This window comes from Bubalus kerabau, chromosome 22, assembly GCF_029407905.1.
Source record: "Bubalus kerabau isolate K-KA32 ecotype Philippines breed swamp buffalo chromosome 22, PCC_UOA_SB_1v2, whole genome shotgun sequence".
NCBI lineage: Eukaryota > Metazoa > Chordata > Mammalia > Artiodactyla > Bovidae > Bubalus > Bubalus kerabau.
The window spans coordinates 42,354,909-42,364,085 of record NC_073645.1 but is presented as its reverse complement, the minus strand read 5'-3'; positions in this window follow the sequence as shown (position 1 = coordinate 42,364,085).

Here is a 9,177-nt window from a genome sequence, read left to right as displayed (position 1 = left end):
AAGCGTCTGCCTACAATGCAGGAAACCTGGGTTCGATCCCTGGGTCAAGAAGATCCTCTGGAGAAGGCAATGGCAACCCACTCCAGTACTCTTGCCTGGAAAATCCCATGGACAGAGGAGCGTGGTAGGCTACAGTCCATGGGGTCGCAAAGAGTCAGACAAGACTGAGCAACTTCACTTTCACTCCTACACTGTTGGTGAGAATGTAAATTGGTATGACTACTATGCAGAACACTGTGGAGGTTCCTTAAAAATCTAAAAACAGAGCTACCATGTGATCCAGCGATCCCATTCCTGAGTATATATCCAGACAAAACCATAATCCTAAAGGATCCGTGCACCCCAATGTTCATTGCAGTGCTATTTACAATAGCCAAGACAGGGAGACTACCTAAATGTTCAGAGAGAGAGGAATGGATAAAGAAGATGTGGTGCACAGTGGAATATTAATCAGACACAGAAAATGAAACAATGCGACTTGCAACAACATGCATGGACCTAGAGATTATCATACTGAGTGAAGGAAGTCAGACAAGGACAAATATCCTACGATATCACTCATGTGTGGAATCTAACTTGTAAAAAGATATCAATGAACTTATCTACAAAGCAAGCACAGACTTGCAGATATCAAAAATAAACTTAGAGTTACCAAAAAGAAACATGGAGGTGGGGGAAACAAATAGGGATGTTCATCCCAAACTTGAACGCACACACACTACTATATATACGACAGATGACTGACGGGAGCCTGCTGTGTAGCACAGGGAACTCTACCCAAAACTCTGTGATTATCTATATGAGAAAAGAACCCAAAAAAGAATGAATATTTGTATAATTGAATCACTTTCCTATACACTTGAAATTAACACAACATTATAAATAGACCATACTCCAATAATTTTAAGTTCCAAACTTCTAATCATGTCTTGGTCTTTCTGGAGACCAGCCCCCATCCTGACACTGTCTAAGGGCCCCCCACCACCAGTCACCTCATCAGCACACAGAAGATCCTCTTCCCACTCTGGAGATTACAAGGTTTTAGAAGCTCTTGTGTCTAGATTCAAGGACTATAATCCAAAACCAAAACTAAAACAGACAATGCTCCTATCAGACTTCCATGGTGGTCCGGTGGTTAAAACTGTGAGCTGCCAATGCAGGAGCTATGGGTTCAATCCCTGGTTGGGGAACTAAGATCCCACATGCTTCCCAGTGCAGCTGAAAGATTAAAAAATAAAATAGCCATCCCCATAAAAAAAACTCTTTAAAAAAAAATGCTCCTATCACCCCTACCATTAGGGAAATCGAAAGGTTTTAAGAGCTCTGTGCCAGGAACCAGGGACAAAAAACAAATAATATTTATTATTATATTATAATATCAGATTTGAGGATGTCACCAGTTTCCCCAAGCTCCAGGTAATCATTTTCTGTACAGACAGGATAGTGCAAGGGTAAAAAGCAAGAACTCAGCCTCTGAATGCCTAGTTTCCTGATCCATAAAATAGGAATAAAATAGCACCTAATTCATAGCATTTCTGAGATTTAAATTATGTGCAAAGCTTATGGAATCCTGCCTGGCATAGATGGCCATTAAATGCTTCTTCTATTATTGTGACAATATGAGACTATCTTTTCACTGTGAAACTTTGAACAGCCCAGAACCCAGAAGCTTATTTAACAAAATGTTAAGTGGGAAAAAAGCAGGTTACAGAAGAGTATGTATGGAATGATCCCACTTATGAAAGAAAAAATTAAATGTGTCTATACACTGAGGGCACCTAGAACAAAGCTTCCAGGAAGGACGGGGAGAAAGAACAGGAGGGGTGAAAGAACAGGAGGGGAGAAAGGTGAGAGAGAAAAAGCGAGAGAAGGAAACAAAGCCGAACAGTCACTGCTTTGCTCACTTCGCTACTGTGTTGTTTGAATCGTTTCAGTGGGAATATAATCACACCGCATTTATAGATTTAAAAATAATAATTAGGGACTTGCCTGGTGGTCCCGTGGCTAAGACTCCACGCCCCCAATGCAGGGAGCCCAGGTTCAATCCCTCGTCAGGGAACTAGATCCCACATGTTGCAACTAAGACCCCGTGCAGCCAAATAAATAAATATATTTATAAATAGATAAAATAATAATCAGGCAAAAAATTACACAAATTAACCCTAAGATATGCTCACCAGGGATCCGCTACTCAAAACTCCTGAACATATCAGCATCCAACCATTGGACCAAAACTTCCAACATGATTGCTGCATGGTGAGTCTCATCTCACCCAGAGCTTCTCACCCTCAGCACATCGACCTTTGGGGCCAGCTCATCCTTTGTTGTGGGGACTGTCTTGTGTACTGTATGGCACCTGGCAGTACCCTGGCCTCTACCCTTTAGATGCCAATGGGACCTCCCCACTTTTGACAAACATCCCCAGATGTTGTTAAATGTCCCTTAGGGGAAGAAATCACCCTGATTGAGAACTACTGTTTGCTCATTTTATAAAAATAAGCCAGTGGTCGCCATCTGTTTTTTTATAAGGGACTGTCAGATTTACAGGTCTTGCTATAAGGCAAAGCCAGCAGAAATCTGGGGCCAGCAGTGAATGCATGAAGCTGGACTATGGTTCCTTCCTAGTACAGACAGGACAGCCTAAGGACCATTATCCATTTCCCCAGTAAATACTGTCTCTCCTAACACTGTAAAGGGCTTCCCCAGTAACTCATTTGGTAAAGAATCCGTCTGCAACGTAGGAGACCTGGGTCAAGAAGATGCCCTAGAGAAGGAAATGGTAACCCACTCCAGTATTCTTGCCTGGAGAATTCCATGGACAGAGAAGCCTAGCGGGCTACAGTCCATGGGGGTCACAAGAGTCAGACATGACTTAGTAACTAAACCACCACCACCCAAGACTGTAAAAAACAATCCACAACATTTAGTTTGCAAAATGTTCCCCACATCTTCCCCACATCTGCCTCTGCTCCCCTCTAGTCTCATGAGAAAATGTCACCTCCTTCCCTTGGGCCCAATGCGATGATGATGGCAGTCTACATTTATATCATCTGTTCTGCCAGAAAAGGACGTGAAGAGTGAAACCAAGCTTTTGTGGAACTTTTGAGAAACCATCAAAAATCAGAAGCACCAAAAGATCTCGTCTTTGGGAAAGGTTTGTAGAACTGTAAAGGCTAAACTGAGAAATCCCTACATTTGAGAAGTCAGATTATTCATTCTGTTTTGGCCTCTCCTCTTTCTTCCTCTCACTCCCCCTCCCTCTCCCTCACTAAGGGGAAGTGAGCTAAGGTGGGGACTCCAGGCAGGAAGCAATAGAAAATTCCAGAGGCAAGAACTCTGACCCAAGATGTGGTCCCTGCAGAGGAGAGACTGACCTGTGGGTGGAAGCAGCCCTAGACTTGGAAACTAAGCCGAAGAGGAACTGTTTTGCTCTTTACGCCTGTACAGTTTGAATCTTTTGCAGAAGGAATACAGGCATGTCTCACTTCTAGATTTTTTTAAATACTAAGACAAATAAATTACAAATCTGACCCCAAAATATCATGCTAACCAGGGCTGCCTGACTTTGAACTCTCCAAAGTCTTCAGGTCTTCTAGGTGTGACCTTGGGCAGAGTTCTTAGGTTCCCAGGGTCTCAGTTTCCTCATTTATGAAATGGAGGTGACGGCTCTCCCTGCTTTGTTGACCTATCGGGTTGTTCCCAGAAGCTGCAGAGACAATGTCGGTATTGGCAAGAGACACTGCAGGGAAATAAACAAGCTGTCATGGCCCTGTCCCTAGGACTCATCCCCTCTAATGGTCACAGGTCTAAGAACCCCTAAGGAATGGAAACAGTAGGAGAAACATGAAGACTTTGTTGGAACAGGAGCTAAGATTTCACAGATGAAACATTGTGTCTCCAACATGACAGCCTATTTCCAACTCCTCTACTTTCAGATACAGCATGGTAACCATCCATGTCAGAATGGGAAGAAACCTTTCAGAAGACAAAACTGGGCCATGACCTCATCCTTCTGTTTTGAGGGGCCAGGCAGCCTTGTGTCCTCCTTTGTCATTCCAAAGAGACTGTAACAGGATCCTTAAATTACCTTATCAAACCTCAAAAATTCTAAATGTATAACCCAGGTTGGAGAAGCATGTATCAGTAATATATGTACCACCTTTTCCCCCTTATAGCTTTGTTACCCAGGTATTACTGTTGCATTCAAGGTGCAGAAGCAAGGTTATCTAACAGAGGTAGCCTAACATGATGAGCTAACTGGAAGATGCAGAGACCACATCTGGCCATCCAAGCCTGTCTCCTACTCTAGCAGAGGATGGAGAAATGGCTCATACCGAGAGAAGGAAAGTGTTTCTAGATCTGCATGCTGAGTTAGCTTCCAAAGGACAGAACCTTACCTTTGGGGAATAAGAAATTGAGATTATGATCTGCCCAGATACTAGACCAATAAGAATTACCACTGCTATTACCACCCATAAGGTTAACTATGTGCCAGGCACTGAGCTAAAAGCTTTCATACCTTTTATCTGATCTTCCCTCAACAAACAAGCAAATGAGGACTCAGGAGCCAAGAGACTGGCCCAAAGTAACACCATTTGTAAGTGACAGAGCCAGGATTTAAACACAGGTCTGTCCAAAGCTTTAACCTTAACTACAACATACTGCCTTCAAGCTGCCAAGCACTGTCTCTCCCCAGCAAATCAGCTGTAGACCATATGTTATGTGATAATAAAGTCACAAAGCCCACCCTCCATGTGGCTCCCAGTCCAGTTGGTGTTCATTTTCCTGTGCTTAATTCCCTGTCCTGACTCTTCTAAACTCTACCTAGGAGGATCAAGGTTGGGGCTGTAGACAAGGTAACAAATGATGTTTCTGGAATATCCTCCATTTGGTGTACCAAATATATAATTAAACCAAAAGGTAAATGTATTTCCTGTTTAAAAATCTAAGCATGTTATAAGGAAAATCAAGAATAATTTCTTTGAAATGCTGAATGATGAAGACAAATTCCTAGCAGAACAATTCAAGAAACCTGGGGGAGTATTTACAATGAAGGATGCTAACTGGACTTTCTGTGGTGATCATCTCACAATATATACAAATATCAAATCATTATGTTGTATGCCTGAAACTAACATAATCTTCTAGGTCAACTATACTGCTTAGTCGCTCAGTTGTGTCTGACTGTCTGCAACCCCATGGACTATAGCCTGCCAGGTTTCTCTGGCCATGGAATTTTCCCAGGCAAGAATACTGGAGTGGGTTGCCATTTCCTTCTCCAGGGGATCTTCCCAACCCAGGGATCGAACCTGCATCTCCTGCATGTCCTGCATTGGCAGGCAGATTCTTTACCATTAGCGCCACCTGGGAAGCCAAGGTCAATTATGTCTCAATTTTAAAATTAATTTTTTAAAAAGAAAGTAATACATATCAGAAATGAGGTAAAATAAGGGGTAATTAAAACAATCAATGAAAATAACTATATGTGCCAATAAATTTTAATATCAAGATGAAATTGGTGGCTGTTAGATGTAAATTACCGAAATAAACTTGAGAAAAGATACAAGAATTGGCGGGGGCATTGGGGAGGATTGTGAAACTTCCACCACTGCAATAGGAACCAGGCCCAGATGGTTTTGCCCATAAAGTGTGTCTGTCCTTCAGAGAACAGCTAATTCCTGTGATGCTTGAATCATGACTTACGGGGGTTTCCCCAGTGGCTCAGGGCTAAAGAATCTGCCTGCAATGCAGGAGCCTCAGGAAGATACCTTGGAGGAGGGCATGGCAACCCACTCCAGTGTTCTTGCCTGGAGAATCCCCACAGACAGAGGATTTTGGCAGGCTACAGTCCATAGGGTCACAAAGAATCAGACATGACTGAAGTGACTTAGCACGCACGCACAAAAGAAGAGGAAAAACCTTTCCAAATCGTTTGGGAAGTAGACATAAACCTGATTCAAAGTATAATTTTTTAAAATACAAAGAAATTACTGACCTATATTACTAGCAATATGAGTTACAAAACCTTACATAATATATTAACAAATTGAATCTAAAAAAATATTTTTAAAGCGCAGTGACCAATTTGGGTTTATTACAGAATTTTATGATGACTTAATATCCTACATTGGTTTAACATTAGGAAATCTATTAATGTAACTTATTATGTCAGTAGATTAAAGAAGAAAAATTCTATTTTGATAGGTTCCAGAAAAGCATTACATAAAAATTCTAAGTAATTGAAAAGAGAAAATGAAATTTACCTAGAGAATCTAAACAATCTATGTATACAAAGTCTCTAAGAAGCTGGATAGAAACTGGAATCCAAATCCAGTCCATTGCTCTTCCCCATATATTTTGCTACTTTTACTAGGGATTTGAAATGCCAACAAAATTATTCAAAATGCCCTTTGATTGAGGAAAAATAATTTGCAAATGCCACGGTGATTAGAATAATGCGATTGTTTTCTTATACACCCTAAACTGTCTTTGTGAAACAGGGTCCTGGGAGCAGCATAAATGTATCACGTTCTTCTATCACACTTAACCGCATGCAGTTAGTGCTTTTCAAGAGTCGTTATGCCTTTTCTGCTTTCGAGGGCTAAGATGAAGATCTCTCTTAGTAAATGTCACATTGCACTTGAAAATATGTTTGTTATTTCCAAGTATCTTTTGATATTGATTTCTGACATAATTCAACAGCGTTAAGAGAACAGACTGTATGATTTCAATACCTTTAGACCATGAAATCTTTGAACCTTGTTTTACATCCCTGGATATGTTCAAGTACCTCCTAGTTTATAGTCTATGGGAACTTGAATAGAATTTGTATCCTATTCTTGTGTGGAAATTATATAAATTTTAATTATGTTGAATTGGTTCACAGTGCTTGTCAGGTCTACTATATCCTTTTATTTCTCTGTATATGCATTGTATTAACTTTTGAGAGTTTATTATTGAAACTCCAAGTAAAAATTTTAATTTACCTACTTTAAAAAATAATTGTAATATATAGTGACACCATATGTAACCTTGTTCTGTATTTTCCAAGTCTCCTGTAAATGAGTTATCATACTTCCATAATTTAAAAAAATAAAAGTTAAAAAAAAAAAGCCAGATGCCAGGCATGATATATAGAATGACCTCTTACCTAAATTATAGAGATAATCGTGTGTGTATGCATGATTAAAGAGATGACTGGATATTCATTGATAAAAGTATATATTATACCATATATAAAAGTATAACATACTTTTTTCTATAATGCTTGAATTTTCTCAATATGCATGCAACTAATTTTAGGAAAATATTTATATGCAAAGATAAAATTGATTATAACCTGAAAAAAATAGTCATTATGCCATTTCTATAACAATAAAATCTAGTGACCATGATGCCTGGTCTGCAGCACATCTCATCTGTAAGCTCCCCAATATGTCAGTTTAAATCTGTATATGGTATTGAAATTACAATGAAAAGTTCTAAATGCAAAATTATCCACATTCAACCATTTGGAGACGCTCCTTTATTAAATTTATTTCTAGCATCAGTAAAGTCATGTGTGCAAAGTCTCATCCATTTTCAAGGGAAAAGATATTCATCCCTGGTTCATAAGGCTGGCCACATAGCCCTCCAGTCTTGCATTTATGATAGCCTGAGAATTACAGAATGAAAACTGCTGAATCTCTACTGAAACTCTTCTAAGATGGGGACCAGAGAGATGCAGATCACTCAGGGTCTCAGATGTGATAAACAGTTAGAGGCAATTTCACAAGTCAACTCTAGAAAGAATAATAAATCCAGGAAGAGATCAGCTGTAACACAAGCATGAGATTACTCTCAAGCTGTAAAAACAAAATCCAAATGTTTTCCCACCTTCACCTTTATGAAAGAAAGACTGCTGATAATTTGAAAAGAAAAACATTGCAGTTTCTGAAAATTTAAATCCCAGACTTTCTGCTCACTATGAAAGTGAAAGTGTTAGCCACTCAGTCATGTCCGGCTCTTTGGGACACGGTGGACTGTAGCCTGCCAGGCTCCTCTGTCCATGGAATTCTCCAGGCAGGAATACTGGAGTGAGTTTCCATTCCCTTCTCCAGAGGATCTTCCTGACCCAGGGATCAAACCTAGGTGTCCTGCATTGCAGGCAGATTCTTTATCATCTAAGCCACCAAGGAACACTCCCCAGAAAAGTAAAATATGCATCAGAGGCAGATTAAAAATCAGGACTTTAATCTAGACCATACCATTCTCCTTGCAGGAAAAGGAGAGGAGCATCTTTCCCTACATGCAATTGTTCAAAGGGTGCAATCTTTAAATACACGTTGAACAGCTGTTGATTTAGCCTCTTTATTTCTCATGTTCATGTTAAGAATGCCCCAAATGTCCCATGAGGAACTGTACCTCTTCAATTCTGAGCTGTGTGATTTAGCCAAAATTGACACATAGACACCACCACCATCTCCCCCTTTAGCAATACAGCTAGATCACTGGGAGGGACCAAGGAAACGACTAGCTGCCACTGTCTTCATTCTGCTCCTCAAGGAAACCACACACTTTCTACAGGGAGGTCCTCTGTGTTAGAGGAACCACCCCCGTCCAACCATGAAACTGAGCAGGACCCTGTGGGACCCTCCCAGGTACAAATTCTTTCTGTGTCCCTTGTTTCTTGTTTGTAGGAAAGAGGCTTCAGCCTCCTAGACCTTCCCTGAGTTCCAAAGGGTAAATTATTTTTTCTTAAACTGACATTTTGTCCCGGTTAAGTTACATCCAGTTACTGGACTAAATAACCCAGGTCTAGCCTGGCCCAGGCGCTAAGGACACTATTGCTTTTCTCATTGTTATGTACATCCCTTGAGGAGAAACCAGAACCCCACCAAGTCGTGGCACTAGTCTTTCTTGACTCCCTTTTCTTTGTTCTTGCGTTCCCTCACTCCTCTAATTAGGACTAAAATAACTGTGAATCTGCCCTTTGGAACTCAGGGAAGGTCTAGGAGGCTGAAACCTTTTTCCTACAAGCAAGACATGGAAAACATGGAAAGGCTTTCATGCCCCCCCACAGGGTCCTGCTTGCTTTCAACTTCCCCCTTTCTTTGATATTCCTCAATTTTGAGGAAAACACGTGCTGGACAAGAAAGAGAATACAATTTTGGATAGAGAAGTTAATCATAAACTCAG